Here is a 23,996-nt window from a genome sequence, read left to right on the forward strand (position 1 = left end):
AGCTGCCCTCAATCGTATAATGCGCCACCAGATCCCCCAGCTCCCGCCGCTGCCCAAGTTGATCATGAAATAATGCCGATTCCCGAAGTACAGCTTGAAGCGGAAGCGGCGGCGGCAAAAGTTGAAGACGGCGGCGAGTCGTCCATGTCAGGCGGCACTCGCAGTAAAACCCAAGCCACAAGTTTGCAACTACCAATTAGAGAAACAACCACCGTAGTTCCCGTGGTCCCTACTGAAGAAAACGAGTATAATACTACGCAAACTATAAAGTTGTTTACTTACATACCTTTCACTTCCAGCGATCTTTTTAACTGGAAACAGCTTGGCCCCTCTTACGCTGATAATCCAGATCAGATGCTAGATTTTTTACGAGGAATTTTTGCAGCCCATAACCCTAACTGGGCTGACATTCGGCATCTCGCCTCCATCCTTTTTACCACCGAAGAACGCCGACAAATACAATTAAACATGGAAGAAGCAGCTCGGCTGGGAGCCGGGTCAGACGGTAATCCAGATGAAGTAGTGAGAGAGCATGCCCCTGTCGCCGATCCCAACTGGGATTTCCAGACGGCTGCAGGGCGAGCCCGCATTGCTGCATACCAAGTCGCCTTTCTCGGAGCTTTAAAGAAAGGAAAGCAGAAAGTCATGAATATGGGAAAGATCCACGACGTGGTGCAAGGAAAAGACGAGACTCCTGGAATCTTTTTGGAGAGATTGATGGATGCATATCGGCAATACAGTCCATTCGACCCAGAGGACCCCAAGAGTCAGTCCGTCATAGTGATGAGCTTTGTCGGACAATCCTGTCCCGATATCCGCCGGAAGTTACAGAAATCAGAAGGATTTGAGGGAATGACTATTAGCCAGTTAAAAGCCATGGCTGACAGAGTTTATGTAAACCGAGAGCCGGACGGAGACAAGAAAGAAAAGAAAGAAAGTAGAAAGTTAAGAGAAAGTGTTAGTCTGTTAGCCGCAGCGCTGGAAGAAACGAATTTCGGAAACTCGGCCAGGCACTATCAGGGATATCCTGGGCCGAGTGGAAGGGGCAGGTCACCCTCGAGGGGACCGCCCAGAGGACGAGCAAGTAGAGGAGGATCGTTTAGGGGTGGAAGGATGCCGTTGGGAGCCAATCAATGTGCATTTTGTAGACAAGAAGGACACTGGAAGTCTGAGTGCCCAGAGTCCCTGCAAATGAAGCAGGAAGGATATACTCCGTCCAAACCAAAGGAAGCTGAATGGCAGATGACTGTAGGAGAAACCTCTGGCGAAGACAGTAGTGAAGCATGACTAGAGAAGGGAATTCTTCCATTCGATCCCTTAGTAGAAATCAAAGTAGGAACTGAGACATTTAAGGGATTGTTAGATACCGGGGCACAAAGATAAGTCATGACTACCGCTATTACCACGCCCACTTCGAAAGACATTTCTATTGTAGGGGCCTCTGGAAAGCCACTTATTGCTCCCTTTCTTCAGAAACGACAGGTTCGAGTGGGAGGACAATTAGTATCTCATCAGTTTCTCTACGTCCCGGGATGCCCAGTTCCCCTCATCGGAAGAGACCTTCTTTGTAAATTAAGAGCCAACTTACAATTCGAATCGACAGGAGAAATAAGAGCATCCTTCGCTGATAACCCAGTCTCTCTCATCTGTCCACTCCAAGAAGAATGGAGATTACATCTCCCCATAGTCGAACATACTACTACGCACCGATATGGAGAAAACACCGTCCTCAACGAAAAGCGCAGACAGCTAATGGACAGTATACCTAAAGTATGGGCTGAACAAAACCCAGGAGGAATAGCCATCAACGCTACCCCTATTTGGATCGAGATGAAACAGAATGCACAGGTGATAAATCAATCTCAATACCCCATTCCGTATATGGCCAGACAAGGAATTCAGATACACCTGCAAAGATTGTATGATTTGGGCATTCTCCGGCGAATCCGATCTGCTTGGAACACCCCTTTGTTGCCAGTAAAGAAGCCTGGATCAAATGACTATCGACCAGTACAAGACTTAAGAAAAGTGAATAGTCAAGTAGCAGATCTAGTAGCCCTCGTCCCAAATCCGTATTCAATCCTGGCTCAAGTCTCTCCTGCATCAAAGTGGTACAGTGTCATTGATCTCAAAGATGCCTTCTTCTCCGTCCCGGTGGCGGAGGAATGTCAAAAGATTTTTGCTTTCACATGGGAAGATGCAGATACTGGAGTAAAGCAGCAGTACACATGGACTCGGTTGCCTCAAGGGTTTAGGCACTCACCTACGCTGTTCGGTGAGCAACTGGCAAAAGACTTAAAGATGTATCAAGTAAAGTATGGGCCAGTCATACAATACGTGGATGACCTTCTGTTGTTTCGAGAGACGTACCTCGAATGTGCGGTATCCACTCTTCAGCTGCTAAAGACGTTGTACTCAAAAGGGTATCGTGCAAGTAAAAAGAAAGCGCAAATCTGTGAATTGGAAGTAGAGTATTTAGGCTTCCAAATACGTGGAGGAACCCGATGTCTGGGGATTTCTCGCACCAGTTCTATAAGAGATCAACCTGTACCCACTTGCAAGAAAGAGCTCCGGGCGTTCCTTGGAGCTGCAGGATACTGTAGGCTGTGGATTGCTAACTATGCAGTTATTGCCCAACCCCTGTACAACAAGCTGCGAGGTAAAGAGGCAGAATTTCAACCCTTCCAATGGGAAGGAAACGAACTGGCAAGCTTACGTCAACTAAAAGAAGCCTTAATTGAACCACCTGCCTTAGGATTGCCAGATGTGATGAAACCATTCCATCTATTCGTCGACGAGAAAAAAGGCATGGCCATAGGGGTATTGACTCAAACCTTAGGCTCATGGGAACGACCTGTTGCATATCTGTCAAAAGGAATGGACAATGTGTCAAAAGGATGGCCGGGATGCCTCCGAAGCATTGCTGCTGCATGTCTACTGATACCCGAAGCTGTTAAGCTAACATTTGGACAGATTTTACAAGTAACAACTCCTCATACTATCCAAGGACTGCTAGAGACCCATGGACCAAAATGGATGACAAATTCACGTCTTGTAAAGTACCAAGCGTTATTATGTGAAACTCCAGAAATTCAAATACAGGACAGTAAAAACCTGAATCCTGCAACTCTACTCCCAACCCCCACTTCAGTTTCTCATAAATGTGGGGAAATTATGGCAACAGTACATTCCAGCCGACCCGACTTACGCGACCAACCCTGGCAAGGAGCATGGACTTTATTCACTGATGGAAGCAGCCAGGTTATAAATGGAATCAGGGTCGCTGGGTATGCTGTAGTCTCCGAAGACGACATTGTTGAAGCCGAACCCCTACCCACAGGGACATCAGCGCAAAAAGCTGAACTAATTGCGCTCACAAGGGCTCTGCAGTTGGCAGAAGGAAAAACTGTAAATATTTATACTGATTCAAAGTACGCTTTCCTTACGATCCAAGTGCATGGAGCTTTATACAAGGAACGAGGATTCCTAACTGCAGAAGGGAAACAAATAGCTAATGCATCGGAGATACATCAATTGCTAGACTCTGTATGGGCACCAAAGAAGGTAGCTGTCATGCATTGTAAAGCCCATACAGGGAGAACTGATCCCATCGCCAAAGGAAACCAATGGGCAGATAAGACTGCGAAAGAAGCAGCACGTGTGCAATCACCACATACTTCAACTCCCACTTGCCCACTTCTACAGTTCACGAATGAAACCCCCATTTATTCAGCGGAAGAAAATGATTGGGCACAAACTGAACAATTTCATCAGCAGGATGGGTGGTGGATTGTACAAGAAGATAGGGTATGGATACCCGACGCCCTGGCATGGACTGTTGTCAGAGAAGCCCATAATAAAACCCATCTCGGCCGAGATGCATTAGCAACACTGTTGGCAAAAACTTACTACATTAATAGACTCTTTCAGCTAACTAAATATGCTGTTAATCAATGTGTTACCTGTGCAAGGAACAATCCCAGAAATGGACCTGGTCCAGCCCCTGGACATATACTGCGAGGAACAACTCCGTTTCAAGTTTGTCAAATCGACTTCACCCACATGACTGCTTCAAAAAGATACAAAGCAATGCTGGTAGCTGTCTGTACTTATACCGGATGGATCGAAGCCATACCCACGCGAACTGAGACTGCCAAGGAAGTAGTAACATTGCTTCTCCATAAAATTTTACCACGATACGGATTACCACGGCAGATAAATTCAGATAATGGACCAGCTTTCACCAGTGAAGTCACGCGACGTCTGAGTCAAATTCTGGGCATCCGATGGCACCTGCACTGCGCCTGGAGACCTCAAAGTAGCGGAGCAGTTGAACGAGCTAACAGGACACTAAAAAATCAGCTCGCTAAATTGTGTCAGGAAACAAAGACTAAATGGCCAGACATTCTGCCATTAGCTCTACTACATGTCCGATGCACCCCACGGAAGTCGGGTTTAACACCTTATGAAATGATGTACGCAAGGCCTCCACCTCTTCCATCTTTTCCTGAATCGCTGCAAATACAAGGGGAAATGTCTCTCAGTAACCAACTTAAAGGACTATATAACACAGTTATTGCGATTCAAAATTACACCTGCGACACTGAACCATTAGTCCTGCTAAACCCGATTCATCCATACCAGATCGGGAATTCGGTGTGGATAAAAGACTGGGATGAGTCTGATTCCCTCCAGCCCCGATGGAAAGGGCCGTACACTGTATTGCTAACTACTCCGACAGCTGTCAAAGTTTTTGGATGTCCTTCATGGATTCATTGGACACGTCTCAAACCAGCTTCAGCCAACTGGCAGGTCTCCAGGATTGGAGACCACAAGTTAAGATTCACCCAAGGCAGGCCCAATGCTAGTCCTGAGTAAAAAGATATCAGTAACTGCAACTGAATATTAATGTGTCCATTTCTCTCCTTCCTTTCAGAATCCATTACTTATGAATGCAACCATCTACGTCATAAAGCAATGTCACAGATTCCGACTTCCAAGATCTACGTTGCATTCATCTTCTACATTCACTTACTACTCTTCTGTACACCGACTACCTCTGTTTTCCTGTCCTTGAGCAAGAATTGCACCGAATGTATCAAGCTAATTCGTACTACCACTCAAACTGGATTTCAAGTTGTCTCAACAATCATCCACCAATCTCAACCACCAACTTCCTGTGCCACACTACCTGCTTGCGCCCTGAATACTACTCAAGGCTATCAATCCTTCCATCGATGTTTAGAAACTGGCAAAGTCATCTGTCATACCCCAACCACTCCTAAGTACTACAACATCACCCTCACTGCAGGTCTACCAAAGAGCTACACATCAAGTATTGTCCCAGAAGGAAAAGGCATCTTGTACTACATCAACTCCACTAAGGTTCTTATGGGAAGTGAAACGATTGTCACAATAACGTTCGATGCCTGTGAAGCCATTGATAAACACCCAAATGCACTTCACTGTGGGTCTCAAGCCTGGAGAAATTCCTATGTCTACAATCACAAATACCTCTGCCCATACAACCGTGCAGCTAATCCATCCAGTTGGCTACCATGCGGAGGGGACCTGACACTGTCAGGATGGGCTCTAGTTTGTGATTACACCGGTGGAGGTTACCATGGCTGCCACGGAATAGGACGGTTAACTGCAGTAAATGGTAATACAGTATCGATACAATGGCCTCTAAGAAGTGAAGGAATCCCTTGGCAAGATACTTGGGGATTTGGTATCGACGGAACTGGAAAAGACCCTATGACCTACATTACCATCACCCAGCGGAAAGACAAACCTCGTCCAATTATTCACCAGACTACTGTGGTGGGTTATCAATCCTTCTTCGATGAAATATCTCATGCCTCTGAGGAATTAAAGAAACATACAATTTCTCAACAAGTAAAAAACCTGTTTGTCAATTTGGCAGAAAACATAGCTCTCTCTCTCGAAGTCAAGAACTGTTTTGTATGTGGAGGAACAGATACAGGAGAGCAATGGCCATGGGAAGCCAAGGAAACATTCCAATCTGATCTTAACACCTTGAATACCACTGTAACCTATAACCGTAAATCTCATCCATATGAATGGGCACTACAGACTGATGTTATTGGCAGACTATGTATCTCTCGACAACATTCACGCATCTATACCGTGCCTGTTGGAAATTCTCCATGCACAGGAGTTCTTACTGCCAACCTTACCACCCAGACATGGTGGCAGACTGAAAATTCTACCATGCCAACTCCCATCTGGACTGACTCGACTTTGAACAAAACATGGACAGCTGCAGGCGTTGCTACTACCGTTTTCAATGCTCCAGATGGTTATTATTATGTATGTGGACGAAGAGCCTATGAACAATTACCAACAAACTGGTATGGCACTTGCTTCTTGGCTACAATTCGGCCAAGTTTCTTCCTACTTCCCATCACTGCTGGACAAACCTCAGGAGTTCCAGTATACAGTCCCATGAGACCCAACAAACGTCGAAGCACTCCTAAAGTATCCATAGGAGATTGGAAAGATCAAGAGTGGCCTCCTGAACGAATTGTACAATACTATGGTCCGGCCACCTGGGCTGAGGATGGTTCTTATGGATATAGAACACCTATCTATATGCTCAATCGAATTATAAGACTCCAAGCAGTACTGGAACTCCTGACAAATGATTCTGCCTTGGCTCTCAACATCTTAGCCAAGCAAAACACTAAAATTTTAACAGCTGTCTACCAAAATCGATTGGCTTTAGACTACCTCCTAGCCCAGGAAGGTGGTGTATGTGGCAAATTTAATCTTTCTAACTGTTGTTTACAGGTAGATGACAAGAGTAAAGTCATTGAGGAGATTACTGATCGAATGATTCGCCTGGCCCATGTACCAGTGCAGACGTGGACTGGAATTCTTGACTGGACAGGTTCTTTACCCAACTGGCTCACTTCCATTCCTGGCCTTAAAGAACTCCTCTTTCCTCTGATACTTCTTGTTTTGACATGCATTCTATTTCCTATTTGTCTCCCTCTTATTTTTAGACATCTCCGATCCATGATTGAACATATTGCTGATCGGCGAGCAGCTGCTCACGTCATGATGATTAATAAGTATGTGTCTGTCTCCACATTCCCTTCATCTGATTCTTCTGACTACGACACTAACAATGATTCGGATACTGATTCTGATAAAGAGTACCTAACTACTAACTTATAAGTCTGATAAACTCTAACCTCTAAGCATTACCATAATGGAGCCAACGTGTTGTTGGGGTAAGTCGGGCTACAAAGGGGGGGTGACACCAATAGGGTCCACCCATCTCAAACCCGTGAAGCAACCAACGACCTAACAACATATTAGGGCTCACATTCAATGTCACTGGTATTAACTCTTATTGTCGTTTCAGTTACTCTTCAGATATAAAGTGATACTTCTGCCTTCTCTTCAAAGTTGAAGTATCAAAGGGGGGAATGAAGGGGTTCAATTTCGTGACCCCCCTGAAGTACGAACGAGCAACTGAACATCCTCCGACTAATCATGCCAGCAGTGAAACGCACAGCCATCTTGAACATACTAATATTTGCAACGCAAATGATACGTAATGCGTAGTGACGCAGTGGCGCACTAATTTTTAGCGTAACGTAACGTAACTCCATTTTGGAATAATACTTTGTATTGTATTAATACGAATGCCAATGTAAAATGTCTAACACGTCAATTAAATGACGAAACAATAGTCTGATCTTAAGCTACACCTACTAGAGGACCACGCTAGCTAATGCTTGTTCAGCAATTTGTGAAATGTTTGTTCAGCAAAAACCAGGACGCATGTGTGAAAGATAAGAGTTGTAAAGTGCATAAAAGTTTGCTCCGAAGGGGGCGTGGCATGCAGTTGTACTGAGCCTTTGTCTTAGCTGCATCTTGCTGGCAATAAAAGTCTATCTTTACGGATCAGTTGTCTGGACCTCCTTACTGACTAAAAAGAGACGGTTACATTAGGGATTATTAGAAAAAGAATGGAGAATAAAACAGAGAATATCATATTGCCTCTGTATTGCTCCATGTTGCGTCCTATTCTTGTGTATTGTGTGCAGTTTTGTTACCACATCTCAAAAAAGATATACATGAATTAGAAAAGGTACAGAGAAGGGCGACCAAAATGAAAAAGAGGATGGAAGGATTCCCCTATGAGGAAGGCTAAAGAGGTTAGGACTCTTCAACTTAAAGGAGAAACAGCTGAGGGGAGAAATGATAGAGGTTTATAAAATAATGAGTAGAATAAAACAAGTAAACATTAATTGATTGTTTACTCTTTTGAAAAGTACAAAGGCTAGAGGACACACAATGAAGTTGCTAGGTAATACATTTAAAACAGGTGAACTTTTTTTTTACTCAATGCATAATTAAGCTCTGAAATTCATTGCCAGAGGACGTGGTGAAAGTTATTAGTGTAGCTATATTTAAAAAATGGTTTGGACAAGTTCCTGGAGGAAAAGTCCATAAATCATTATTAAAGTTGAGTTACAGATATCCACTGCTTATTCTTGGCATAAGCTTGGAATCTAACTATTCCTTGGGATCTTGCCAGGATTGGCCACTGTTGGAAACAGGATACTGGGCTTGATAGATCTTTGGTCTGACCCACTATGATAAGTCTTATGTTCTTAATTGTATTCCTCTATTTTAGGACAAATATAGAGGGTCACTGAATCAGCCCAATCCTTTAACAACTTTCTTTGCCTACATCTATTCAGTGTGATTTTGGAGGCAAGTGTGACAAACACTTTCTTATTAGAGATGGTTGTTTATCATAGAACAACTGCCTGTGGTGATGTGCAGATAAAAATCTATTTTAAAGTAGTTTTCTTTGTAAGGGTGTTAAAGACACTGTCACTCTCCTTGTAGGGGTCTGAAATTATTGATCTTGCTGATGTCATGTCAGTAAACAATTAAATTCTTTGGGTTAGTTGGTATACCTATTAAATGATGTCCTACGAGTGTCTTTCCTGTCTGGAGTTTCTGTCATCTAAGCTAGAGAACGTTTGGTGATTTTAATATTATTTATTCTTGTCTTTGATTTTCTGTAATTTCCAGTGCTTTAATCTTAGGGTTTCTTATCATGCAAGCCTTTTCTCTGGTAACCAGGGAAGCCATTGTCATGTATCCTTGGCTTCAGCTTCAGAATTCTACCTGGTTGCCACGACAGTCCTAGTTTTGTTAGGTAGATGCTAGACTTAACTATTAAAATAGGGTGGAAAAGGAAGGTACCATAACTCAAAAACTGTTACTTTTTACTTTTTAACTCACCCTGTAGATGTTTTCTCAGTCCACAAAAATATCTCTAGAACTTGTTCATCTTTATCCTTGTCATTACTGACTCTAAGTAGTTCTCAGATAACTCAAGCGCATTATGGTCACCATTTAAAAATTGCTATACCCTAGATAACATCAAGGTCTGGGTACTTGGATCTCTCTGTGGTGACCCCAATCAGAATTTCCTGGATTGTGAGCATTTTAAGGGGTTTTTAACCCCCAAATCAATTGGACTTCAACAAGCCAATTTTCAGGTTTAAAAAACACTTTGCAGGCCAGGAGATGGTGTTACCCACTTTGCCTGTGTAACATACCTCTAGGAACTAGGGCAGAGAAATGTTGAATCATCATTGTGACATGAAAAGACTGACAATAGAGTGCTGTCTCTTTAAGAGCTGAGGGGGGGAAAGGAGATTCAAAATTTGATTGTATTGAGCGTGTGCGAACAGATCACTGCTCAGCTTGAACAGAGTTCCTGCCCTGCTCTGAACTAATAAATATTATCTGTGCTGATTAAGGTGAGCAGCCCTCTATAATTGTATTCATGTGTAATGTATTTATGTTAGTTAACATTGTTTTGAGATGTATTGAAGTTGTTTTTTACTTTACCTAAAGAGATTTATAAAAATTGGATTGTATTGAGCGTGTGCGAACAGATCACTGCTCAGCTTGAACAGAGTTCCTGCCCTGCTCTGAACTAATAAATATTATCTGTGCTGATTAAGGTTCTCTTTTCTGGAACCCTGCTGTGGACGACTTGGGAGTAGTTGAACTGTGCCCTGTCAGGATTTGAAGCTCTTCTTTCGGATAGAGGCTGCTGTATTGTGGATTTGGCAGTTGAAGCAGCAGTACTGACGCCCTCTTCAGCTCTAAATTCAAATGGACACACAGTAGGATACAATCTGGGACTTTGCTTGTTCAGAGACTGCTTAAGGTCGGGTGCTATATCACATGCTGATTCTGGTTGAAATACTTAACATGAGTTTATGACAAAGTTGAGTTTTCTCTTGTACTATATACATGTGTTTATATGACAAATGCAGATGCTTAGGAAGTGAACAGATTTATTTCAGTCATTCATTCCAGTAAAGATAAAACTGTTACCCACTAAAGAGCGTGTGGATTCATTTCTGATACTGGGTTGGGAATCAAAGTGCAGGTTTCAGACACAAGGAGTCATAAAGAAAATTGAACTTCAAGGGTTACACCTGGGTCCTCCCATCTGACCCCAATATTAATTTTATTTCTACTTTGCTTTGTTTTGCTTATTTTTAATGTTTTTGGTGTCCCCCCTCCCCAGATCTATGGGTCCAACTGACATAATTGCTGACATCAGCAGGATCATGGCCTAACTTGGTTCACCATACCAGGGCTTCCCCAGAGCCCCTGGCACCCTTCTGAAGCAATCCCTCTCCCTTCCCGTGGTATCGCAAAGCTATAACAAACTCACCTCCAGGCCCAGGATTTCACAGAGGTGAGGAAGTTGGCAACCGTAATGAGCTGATTCACAACTGATTGATGCTGCTCCTCCCTCTCAGTTGTTTCAGTTACCCGTGGGAATGCATGCCGATGCTACCTCTTCAATTGCTGCTCTCTGCCTCATTGCAGCTGCTCATAGCCACTGCTACTGTCTTTCACTCAGGAAGTCTTCCCCTTCTCCATGGTGCACAGTTCCCTGCTTTCATGTGGCTGACAGTGACAGCTGCTTCAACTTCTCTCCCCATTCAGCCAAACACCATGGGCCTACCTCTCCCTGCTACACTGCCTTGGGCCTCCATTTTCATCAAACTCTCTCACACTGCCTTCTGCCCAAACTTGTTTCACTCTCTTATCGCCATGATGCAGTACTGCCTACCAGCCTTTCTTCTCATAACTGCCCCAACTCCAGCGGGACACTCTCTTCATTGTAACATACAGACCTCCATTTCCCATCAGCTGCTCCCTTCACTGCAGCTCCTGCACCATTGCGGATCACTCAGCACAGCTGTTGCTGCTTCTTTTCTTCCTCTTGGGCCTCTGAATTCAGACCAACAATTCCTGGGCCTCAATCAAATCATCCCTCCAGCATTCAGACCCAATGTTCCAACAGGCTTCACAGACTCTTCACGCCCTCAGAAATCTTGGGCCTCAGACCACAGACCATCATCACCATCCAAGGCTCCAGGCATTTATTAAAGTTTAGGTTCCTTGTCTACATTAGCAAGTAACTAAAAGAATTAGTTATATTGGAGAGACATCCAAATTTAAGAAAGACTGTAAGAAGTCACAAACTTACTAAAAGTATTTGTCTAATCTGGAAAGTAAAGTGCACAGCTGTAAACACTTTAATTCATCACTGCACCTTCAGTAAAAGAGAAATGTTGGAAACCAACAAACAACTCTCTTGTGTCTTCTTGAGTATTAACTTCATTATTTTCTATACTATTATTATCAGTGCTGTGTTAAAAAATCATAGGGGGTAGTTTTTCAAAGGATTACGCAGGGTTATGCACATAACCCTGAAAACCTGCCCCTGCACACGCCGAGCCTATTTTGCATAGGCTCGGTGGTGCGCGAAAGCCCCGGGACGTGCGTAAGTCCTGGGGCTTTGAAAAAGGAGTGGGAAGGGGGCAAGGTCGTGGGCATGGTGCCGATCCGGGGGCGGTCTGGAGGTGGTCCTGAGTCTTCCGGCACAGTGGCCGTGCTGGAGGTTTACGCGCTGGCAGCCGGCTGGCGCGCACAAGATACGCCTGCAAGAGGCAGGCGTAAAAAATAAAATAAGGTAGGGGGGATTTAGGTAGGGCTTGGGGGTGGGTTAGATAGGGGAAAGGAGGGGAAGGGAGGGGAAGGTGGGGGGGAGTGAAAGAAAGTTCCCTCCAAGGCCGCTCCGATTTCGGAGCGGCCTTGGAGGAAACAGGGAAAGCCATCGGGGCTCCCCTAGGGCTCAGCACATGCAAGGTGCACAAGTGTGCACCCCCTTGCGCGCGCCAACCCCAGATTTTATAACATGCGCGCGGCAGCGCGTGCATGTTATAAAATCCATCGGGTGTACATTTGTGCGCACACAAATGTACCCAGCGTGCATAGGATTAAAAATCTAGCACATAATTATGGGAAATGTAAAGAGAAATCTGAGGGCCTTGAAAGAAAATGTTTACCCTGTGAAGGAAACCCTAGAACATAAATCTTTTGGTATAATTACAGTGTTCAACTAAATAGAAGTGTGAGATATGGCCTCTAGAACTGTTATCCAGGTTCAACTATCATAGGGGTTACATCTCTGAACTAAAGAAAATTGAAGTTGGACAGCAAAGCATGATAAGACATTCTTCTATTTGTGCTGAGACTGAGAAATATAGGCCTTACAGGAGGAATGCCTAGGTTATAAAACCTATCCTAGCATGGACGCCAGTTTGTCTACTGTTAGCTCTGCTGAAACAAAGGGTTCTGATACTGATAGAGGGACACTTACCTCTAATGACATTGTGAGCCTATACTGGTCTATATGCATATGTTTTGACTGTGTATCCATTATGCAGAGGGACTGCTATAAAATAATTGAAACAAAGGAACTAGGAGTTTCCATCATTGGAGAGAGAGCAAGCCATCTAAGAGCTCTCCCCAATCAACAGACTACATCCTGGGGGACCAGAAGAAGTCTGCCTGTACTTCAGCCTGATCGTTAGGATGAAGAAACACTTACCTAGATGCATATGCTCAGCTATGGAGCCCTTGGACCAGCACTTCGAAGAACACAGATGCAGATGCCTTCACAGAGAGAAGATACATGTCTCCTTTAACTGCTGTTTACCAGCGTGATGAGATAACAAACTTTAACTTGTAATGAAGAGGTCTTAAGTTGCCTTTAGTGTGGGTAAATAGATAGTTGTGATTGCTCTGAATTAAATCTGTGCCAAGCTTCTAGTCAATAAGCTGTAGTGCTACTTTAGAAATTGTAACTGCCTCTATCTCTCCAAGTCACCTAAACAATCATCATAGTAATAATCAATTGTATTTTAATTGATAATACTCTCAATAAAACCTCTAACATTAGACAAACTGAATGAGTCCTTGTTCTGATTCTAATGATCTCTGATCGACAATATGGGAGTAAATAATAAATTCATAAATTCTATGTGTTATACACTGGAGGTTCCAGAAAATATGATTACTCTATATTAGTAATGCTACCATCTTTCTTACAAAAATGGAAGAGTCAAAGAAGATCCAGGGAAGATGGCATATAAAAAGGGAAAGGTCCTCCCACTGCCAGCCACCATGTCAAGTCCCTCACCCCCCATCCCCCATACCATCAGTGCCCATTTTTTAACTTTTTTTTTTTATTCATCCTCCACATCAGATACAGATTTAATTTCATGACTTCATGATGACCTTATAGTACATGTGAAGTTGTTATGGTGACATTGTGTATAATGTTCTGTGCTTGACAGTGTCTCTCCAAGTGTTACCCACCAGACCTTTTCTGTTCACTAATGGCCCTTTATTTCATTCAACCTTGGAGCTGTAGCTTATCCATTCTGTGCCACTGCATTTTGATTCTGAATTGCTCCTACTGTCACTTTGCTAGTGTTATTATGTGGTACAGAATTCCCCTCCTCATATTTTCTTTCAATGCTCTCAGTGAAAAAGAAAATAAAAAAAAAACCTGTCTTGGTTTTTTTTAGGTCTGCTTTCATGTGGTTAAGCTACACAGCTTGCAAGGATATTTTTACTCCTTATATCTTGTGTACTGAGAACAGCACATTGAGATAAAGAAAATCATATTTTCCCCCTTAGATAATACATGATTACAACAGAGTGACATAGGACACAGCACAGGCAGAGACAGAGAGAGAGAGAGAGATCACAGCTTGGCCCCCTCAGACTGTAGCACGGACTAATAATGAGAGGTGAAAATTCATGTTTTAATGTTACCTTCATGCAGGTTACATGACACAGGAACTAGCACAGGCAGAAGCCATGAGAGAAATAGGTCTGTAGTCTCTACTAGACTACACCACATATCAGACAGAAGAGATCAGAATGATTATGAATTTGCTAATTCTTTAAGTAATGTTTCTTCTTTTTATAATTTCTGATTTTATTCTTTGGGGGGTAGTGTCTCATTCCTAAGCCAGGGTAAGTTGGGAATGATCTCAATCTATTAAGTTGACTGCTAGTACTTTTTTCAATACTTGTATTGTGCCAAAGACAGCCTTCTTCTGGAGTTCATAAGATGCAATGGGGCTAATACTCAAAAAGTCCTAAAATGGTTTATTTATTCAGCTAAGGTTAGCCAGATAAGTTATCTGGTATATTTTGGTGGGATAAACATCTTACTGTGAATATACCAGAAAAAAATGTTCTGGCTAAATTTAGAAGAATAATTTTAATTCCAACTGGCTAACCTTGAATATTGCTGGTTAGATTTAAAGTTAGCCTGCTTAGGAGGAGACTGGCTGTCCGACACAGCCTGGCCCAGCCAGATCAGTCCAAGTGGGATCCTGTGGCTTCCTCCTACTGTAGGAACTTTAACTCCAGCAGTGAGGTGGAAGGTAGCAGGGGTTTTGGGAGGGGGCTTTCTATTCCGATCAGCTAACTTTTTTAAGATGATAAGGAGGGGAGAATTCAGCTTGCTAAGGAGGGACTTACCTGGCTGACCCAGCCTAGCCCAGTCTAACCCAGCCCTGCCCAGCCAGCCTATGTGGGGTTTGTGGCCTCCTCATACTGCAAGAATTTTAACTCATGCGATAAGATGGAGGAGAGCAGAGAGTTTAGAAGGGTGGAGGTGTTCCACTCCAGCTGGATGAATTATTTTAAGGTGCGAGGGAGGTGGCAGCAGAGCTACTTTTATTGATGAGCAAAAGGGGCAGCTGCCCCAGACCCTACATTGTAAGGAACTCATAACGGAAAGCCCTTAAAACCATGATCGCATCAGGCTACCCAGGCCAGAAGTAAGAGGACACCTCATGCTGCACTTGCACGGACCCATGCAGGTCAGAAGAAGGAAAAGATACAGAGTTGTGCTCTTGTTGGCAGGCACAGAAGAGGAAGAAAGCTACAGCAGTGGGCCAGTGGCATTAGATTAACAGGTAGACATGGGATGAAGCACAGAAGCAGAATCAGATGGAGGCTGGTAGGGGCTGGCATGAGAGGGGAGGAAGGAGGAGGCGACTGGGGGAGTGCGGAGGGAGGGTGGTGGTCAATATGAGAAAATATAAAAGGGGTAGGGATGTGCAGAGCAAAATTTTATGTTCATATTTTTTATGTCCGAAAGGGGGTCCCACTTGCGGCCAATATGGACATAAAAAAAATCCAATGAGTTGGGTATATGTACATATGTGCAAAAAAAAAATTTAAACCCCCTCACCCTCCTTAATCCCCCCCCCAGACTTACCACAACTCCCTGGTGATCGAGCGAGGAGTGAGGACGTCATTTCTGCAATCCTTGGCGAGAAGCATGTGACGTCAGTGGCACGTCGAGTGACGCGGCGTCACGTGATTCCCGGCTCGTTCGCGCCGGACGGCTCGTTCGGCCCAAAAAGAACTTTTGGCCAGCTTGGGGGGGCCTCCTGACCCCCCCAAGCTGGCCAAAAGTTCTTTTTGGGCCGAACGAGCCGTTCGGCGCGAACGAGCCGGGAATCACGTGATGCCGACGTCACGTGATTCCCGGCAAGTTCGCGCCGGACGGCTCGTTCGGCCCAAAAAGAACTTTTGGCCAGCTTGGGGGGGCCTCCTGACCCCCTCAAGCTGGCCAAAAGTTCTTTTTGGGCCGAACGAGCCGTCCGGCGCAAACTTGCCGGGAATCACGTAACGTCGCGTCTGAGTGACGCGGCGCCACGTGATTCCCGGCGAGTTCGCGCCGGTCGGCTCGTTCGGCCCAAAAAGAACTTTTGGCCAGCTTGGGGGGGTCAGGAGGCCCCCCCAAGCTGGCCAAAAGTTCTTTTTGGGCCGAACGAGCCGTCCGGCGCGAACGAGCCGGGAATCACGTGACGCCGGCGTCACTCGACGTGCCGCCGACGTCACATGCTTCTCGCCAAGGATTGCAGAAATGGCGTCCTCACTCCTCGCTCCATCACCAGGGAGTTGTGGTAAGTCGGGGGGGGGATTAAGGAGGGTGAGGGGGTTTATATTTTTATTTTGGCTCAACAATCGCGATTTCCCACATATCGAACATATCTATGTTCGATATGTGGGAAATCCGATCGTTTATGTCGAATCAATTTTTTAAGTAAAAAAAAAATATGAGTTGCGTTTTACTAATGCGGTCAATCCGAATGCACACCCCTAAAAAGGGGGTCCAGCCACAAAGGTTTGCCCATGGCCCTTTACATTGTTAAAGCAGCCCTGGGTAGCAGGAGATTCAGGAAGGTGGGAGGGAGTTTTCATTCCAGTCCTGTTAAATCTTTTTTAAGGTGCAAGTGAGTGGGTTTGACCTGTTTAGAAGGGGACACACCAAGCCTAGCCCAGTCTGGCCCGCCCAAGTGGGGTTTGGTGGCCTCCTCTTAGTGCAGGAATTATAATCCCTGCCTCTGATCAGGTGTTAAATTTCCCATGGTAAAAGGAGGCACAGTAGGCAGCCTCCCCACCAGTGCACCTCCTTGCATTGCAGGGTGATAGCTAATTGGCTTTATTCCCCTGCAATTAGCATGAACTGTGCTAATACCACAAGTATTTTTAGCATGGGAGTTTTCAATTTTAAAACCCATATTGAATACGTGGGTAAGGTTACTGCCGAAAAACCTGTGCTAAAACCAGAGTAAAAACGTATGAGAGGCTCAGCACAATTTATTTATTATATCGGTCTTTCTAGCATCTACTCGCCAGAGACATGTAGATGCCTGTATCCGAGCAATGGCTCTGTCTTTCCTGGCACAGTGCCCCCATGCTCAGCCCAGAGTATTCCACCAAGGGGGGTCACAGACAGGCAGATGGACACACAGGGACTAGGCCATGAGGCATTTTCTTGCAGAACACCTAAAAATAGCAAGTCAAATCTTACTTTTCCTCCTAAAACAGACTAATGCAGATTCTGTGAAACAGATCTGAAAATAGTTACACATCTCTTTGCTGAGGGTAATGGGCTAATGTCAGAAGACCTGTGTACTGAAAAGGCACAATAAGGTGACTTAGCTCATCCACTGGAAATTGTGTCAACATTTTAATGTCACTGCTCTATAAAATCACTGGAATCGCAATTCTAGAAGAACTAAAGAGAATGAAGATGTTGCAATCAAATGGGACACTCTTATTTCAACCAATAAAAAACTTGATGCTAGAAAACTGGACATTAAGGTAAAGAAGAAAACCACAATGATATTGACATTTCTGATAGAAATGTCAATATCAAGCAGCTATTCTGTGGAATGTATGGAAAGAGATAAATTAATACTTAAGCACCTGGAGCTGTCAGAGCTCCGGGAACTTCTGTATTAAGAGACTGGGAGGACTGTACTTGGGGATGCATTCAGAGACTAAAAAATGTGGCAGAAAAATTCAGAAATAGTCATATTGGGTGCCATCAGCCTAATTATAAAGAACTTCCAAGCACACCTGGATAGTTGGTGCAATAGTTGGGATAGTTGGGCCAATATTCAAAGGCATTTAGCCGGGTAACTTGTAAGTTATCCGGCTAAATGCCAATTATTCAATATAGTATGCACTTATCTGGCTAAATGAGAAGTCTTCTAGATAAAGATGTCATTTAGTACTGACTTCTAAAGCATGACCAAGCAGTGCAGGAAATAAAGTGATTTGTTGAAGATGATGTCACCAAGCCTGTTGTGATACAGAGTGACAACAGTAAAAATGGAACTGGATGTTGTTTGATGTAAGAGGGTCAAGTAAGGGTCTGTGCTTCAAGGGCACTTGCTGCAGCTGAACAGAATTTCATGCAAATCAAAAAGGAATGATTGAGCATTTTGTTTGCCTGCCAATGTTTTCATCATTAGGCCTGTGATTTAACTGTGCCAGAAACTGACCATAAGCTGCTGATAACAACCTTCCAGAAGGCCCTATTGTGTGCTCCCAAATGTCTTCAGAGCATGCTGCTTACATTGCATTATTGTTTGAAATTATTTATTATTTATTTTCTTAATTAATTGCTATCTCTTACAATTGTAAACCAATGCAATGTACAGTTGAAAGCAAGGTACAAACTAATACAAAGTGCATCTAAAAAGGGCATATTAACAAATTCATAACAACTCAATAAAAAATCAATAAAACTGTTTCAAGAAATTAAAACTAACTTGTCAATAATGATAAACAAAATATCAACACAAATAGATAAATACAATAAAATGAGGGGATAAAACAAAAAAATTGAATAAAGATGTAAAATACTATCATAAAGAAAATAGGTGGAATTTACCTGCAAGAACATCCAATTACAAAGTATAGCTACTAATATGATTACATCAATCTAGCAGCCGACTAAGAACCTAATAGAATGGAAATATTTTAAGTGCCTTCCTGAATTTGAGGATATTCTTTATGAAGTCGTAGTTCCAAATGCTTGCATTAAGATAAAAGAAACTGTTTTCTAATGTTATCTCCCTAGGAAATGGGAGGACTAGTAATTCTTGCTGGGACAAATGAGGGAGCCAGCCTGGGTGATAGGGGACAATAAGATTGGAAAGGGATGGTAGAACACCCAGTGGAATGCCTTAAAGGTAAGACAGCCAGTCTTGAACTGTAAACTTAAGGAAACAAGTAACCAATGCAAATCTTGCAAACGAGGGGTGATGTGGCCTTAGTTTTTCATACTAAAGGTAAGTTTTGCAGCTGTATTTTGTACCAGTTGAAGACTTTTAACTTGGTATGATGGAAGACTGTGAAGAAGAGCATTACAATAATCTAGATGACTGAGAATTAGAGAATGAGAGTGTTTAGATCGTTGAGATCTAAAAATGGCCAGAATTGGCAGAGAAGTCATAAAAAGAAGTGTGAACATTGTACTACATGGGAGACTTGTGCCGAGAAGTTTAGAGAAGAATCGAGCCGCACACCTAGAACAGTGATAGTTTCTTTTATATGTAAGGAGTTACCTGCAAAAATGAGGGAGAAAAGCTTATGGGAGTGGTGTTTCCTGACAAACCACTCAGGTTCAGACCAGTTTGTTACCACAATCAAGGAATTGTTTATTTTTGGCAATGGGACAGTGAAAACAAGATCATAGCTGGCAATTATCTGAATGTCATCAGTATAGATGTAACTAGAGAATCCAAGACTCTGCATCATAGTCACCAGGGGTGCCAGATACAGGTTAAAAATAAATATACAATGCTGTTTATAAGCCAGGCCTTGAGATATATACCAGTGATACTCTTAGCAGAGCTAAAGCAGAAAAGGATCAGCAGTCCAGTGTAGGGCCTGAACATCTCAGGATTTGCTGGGTACAACAGGAACAAACTGACATTGCACTAATCAATCAAGCAAATTATCTGAATGTCAAAGATCAAAAACCACATCAGATTATACAGCATACAGCAGGAAATGAGGCATTGCAAGAATTGGTCCTGAATGGCTGTGCAGAAACAAAGGTGAAAGTACCAGTTATCATAAGGGAATACTGATCATTCATGCATGAAATCAGCAAACAAAATGGCTTTCTATACAAAGGACCATTATACCCAAATTACTTTGATCAGAAAAGTTAACACATAAACATTCTGGCTGTGAGGATAGTGAAAAACCTGTGCAAGATGGAAAATGGGATGCAAAAACCTGTGAAAAGCAATACTCCATTGGAGAAACACACCATCTGAAGGCAGTCCAGCACAGCGCCTGATGTAAAGGAGATTGAAGACATCATTGCTAGTAGCCAGCCAGTAAACTTCTTGAGTCCTGTGTGATATAAGGTATATCAAAAAGGCTGTGACACAAGAATCAAATCTTTAAATCAAGCTATGATATATCTTGTAGGGATTTGCCTGAGATGAATATTGGTGAACTAAAGCACATGAAACCATTACTGGAGATGGAATGAGCCATTGGAGGCTGGGTACCTGCAAGCAAAAGATTGCACCCCACTTATATCTGATCCACATTAAAGGAACTATCTATCACCATAATTGTGTGACTATGTGAGTGGCTGAGCAGACAGCTTCACAAAGCTGCTGTGGACAGCACATACATGGCTCAACTGAAGGACCAAGTAATCCCCCTATTCAAGTATATACCCAAGCTTTTAGAGCAGAGGATCTGTGAGGAACACTATTAATGGGAGCCCCAAGGAGGCAGGCACACCTGTTATAAATTTAGGGCCAAGCATTTTGGCCAGAAAATATAATAGTTTACTAATGTAGACAGCGTTCAGTGACAGCATGGACGGAAAAGGCCCTTTTGCACTCACAGAATTGAATTGCCAAAATTATTTCCAAGTCTGTGTGCCCATAAGGGAAAGCAGATACAATGGACTGCAGAAGAGCTCTACTTTGCAAATAATGCAGTCCCTCAGAAAGTCCTCATAAATGTTCATTTCTTTTAATCCAATCAATCAGGGTTTTTCACTTACAAAAATAACTTTTTGTAGTTGGATCTCTGACTGTATCACTTGCTGCTACAATCAAGCAAGACTGTATCTTCAAAGTCAGATAAAGGCCCATCAGGTCGGGACTACAGCTACCTCTGTAGTCCATCTGTGCTCTGCTTCTATAGAAGATATCTGCAAAACTGCTTCTATCTACATTCACTGCTTATTATTGCCTAGAGACTGCGTTGCAACAAGATAGCAGTTTTAGACAGTCAATTCTTCAAAACTTATGTAACCCTCTGAACATCTGGGGTCACCTTCTCAGCTTCTTTTTCACTCAATACACAATTAACCTCTGGAATTCTTTGTCAGAGGATATGATTAAGGCTACTAGTGTAGCTGAGTTTAAAAAAAGGCTTGGACAAGTTCCTAGAGAAGTCTATAAACTGCTATCAATCAATAGGGAATAGCCATTGCTTGTTGCTGGCATTAGTAGCATGGGATCTGTTTTATGTTTGGGTATTTGTCATGTACTTGTGACTTGGATTGGCCACTACTGGAGAGAAGATACTAGGCCTCATGGACCCTTGGTCTGACCCATTATGGCATATCTTCTGTTCTTATGTTTGGGGAACTTGGGGTAATTCACCCAAAGTAAGGAAATCAGTCTCAGCTGGGTCGTGGACTGGGGGCAGGTAAACTGCAGGGCCAAACTGAGCCAAGGACACTCACAAACACCTCCACAAATTCACTATCCACTACAGAGGGCATGCTCCAACAAAAGATCATTTATTTAAATCAATTGTTCAATCAGTCCCACTTCCAGAAAAATAAATCCACAGTTTCACTCTCAATCATTTTCAAAGAGTTCAGAACAAAGTAAAATCACAGTTCCATGAACAAATCTTTCTTCACCCTTAGACTAGATCCAACTTCCTTAGCATTAACAACAATTTAAATCCAATGTGTTACTCATTCCTTTTAGGATGGCTGCAAAGCAACTCACTTCCTCCTCTGTAGATAGAATGCAGCTCCCTAACCCTGCTCCAATCAGGCTCCAATCAGACTCCAATCAGACTCCAATCAGGCACAGGTTCCTTTTTGGTCCTGAATGCCCTCCTTACTGTTCCTTTATTCCCTTTGTTACTCCAATATTAAATTCTTCAGTTGTCTTTTCTCTTTACTCAGGCTTTCTAAGACATCTGTAGGGTATCTCTGCCCAATTCCTTCTCTTTTCCCCTGAAACCCTGGGAGAGGGGTCACAGATGCCTCCTTTTGCAGGCTTGGTGCTTTAGAGCGATCCCCCACCCTTGCTCTAAGCAGGATAATATACACTTTCCAAAACCCAAACATTTGGGGCTGAGCCAGTCTGTCAGTCAAAGTATTACCATACACTCCCTCTGACCATTAGATGACCCCACACTTTCTGGAACCTCTCCCTGGTCATCTTCCCTTTAGCAATTTCCTTTAAGAGGAAACAACAAACCCTCAACATTATGCACTGACTCTGCATTCTTTTCTGTGGCACACAGGGACCACACTTATCTAATTAATTCCTTCATCCTCAAGCAATACAGTTGGATTGGAATGATCTACTACTGGCATGCTAAAACAACAAACTAATCATATGTATCCCTCATCTTGGGAGTCCCCACGAGTGGCTGTTTCCTGCTTTTCCACACTGAAAGCTAAGTTGCTGATGAAATAAAGACATTTTCTTCAACAATTTAAAAATGAAAACAATGTAAATACTGCAGAAATATGTGTATAGACATCAACGGAAGGAGCAAATAAAGAAATTGAAAATTACATCAGACATGTTCAAGAACAATTAAAATCTAGGTCCTACCACCTTCATAGAACAGCTTCTTTGTTCTTTAGAAACCTTTCAAGCAGTTCTGAATCATAAAAATAAACTTGGTGCTGCCAATTTAAGATGACATTTACAAGGAAATAGTTGAAAATTGCAACTAATGCAATGACTTTATCTTTTCAGAAGAAAAGCTTTACAAACCAATCGCAGAAATTATAAATATCTCTCTAACTCAAGGCATTGTACCAAACCAGTTAAAACTTGCAATTCTCAAACCTCTACTAAAAAAACCAAACTTGTCACCAACGGATCCAGCCAACTTCCACCCCATAGCCAACTTACCTTTGATTGCCAAACTAATGGAAAAAATAGTTAACAAACAACTTTCGGAATACCTTGAAGAAAACAACATACTCGCCCCATCTCAGTATGGATTCCGCAAATCACTAAACACTGAATCCCTCCTGTTATCACTCACTGACACCATTCTCTTAAACCTGGAAAAAAGACAATCCTACCTTCTTGTGCTTTTAGACCTGTCCGCAGCTTTCGACACGGTTAAGCACACAATACTTTTAGAACGACTAGCAAACATAGGCATCAAAGGATCTGCACTAAGTTGGTTTAAGTCCTTCTTATGCAACAGGTTCTTCAAAGTCAGGATAAACAATAAAGAATCTCAACCCATCCACTCGGACCAGGGAGTCCCCCAAGGATCCTCCCTCTCACCCACTCTCTTCAACATTTACCTTCTCCCGCTCTGCCAGTTACTCACAAATCTAAAGCTAACTCACTACCTATATGCGGACGATGTACAAATTCTCATCCCAATTACAGAATCCCTTCATAAAACCATGACCCACTGGAATGATTGCCTTCATTCAATTAAACACCTACTCTCCAGTCTTAACCTAGTTCTCAATTCCAACAAAACGGAGATGCTCATCATCTCTCAAGACAACAATTACGCCCTGCCCAACCCATCAAGCTCCTCTCATCCTACATCCCTAAACCTTAACCTATCATCGTCTGTCAGGGATCTTGGAGCCTGGCAGGACAACCAATTAAACCTAAAAGAATGTATAAACAACAGCACAAAGGAGTGCTTTTACAAACTGCAAGTCCTCAGAAAGCTAAAACCACTCCTTCACTTCAATTACTTCCGCCTGGTGCTACAATCCATCATTCTATTGAAGATCGACAATTGCAATTCCCTCCTGCTCGGACTCCCTGCCAACTCCATCAAACCCTTACAGATGGTACAGAACGCCGCCGCCAGAATTCTCACCAACTCCAATAAAAGAGATCACATCACCCCTATCCTCCGTACCCTACACTGGCTGCCCATCAAATACAGGATCCTTTTTAAAGTTCTCACAATTATACACAAAGTGACACACAACCTCTCTCCTCTCTTATTAAGTTCTC

This window comes from Rhinatrema bivittatum, chromosome 1 (assembly GCF_901001135.1).
Source record: "Rhinatrema bivittatum chromosome 1, aRhiBiv1.1, whole genome shotgun sequence".
Classification (NCBI taxonomy): Eukaryota; Metazoa; Chordata; class Amphibia; order Gymnophiona; family Rhinatrematidae; genus Rhinatrema; species Rhinatrema bivittatum.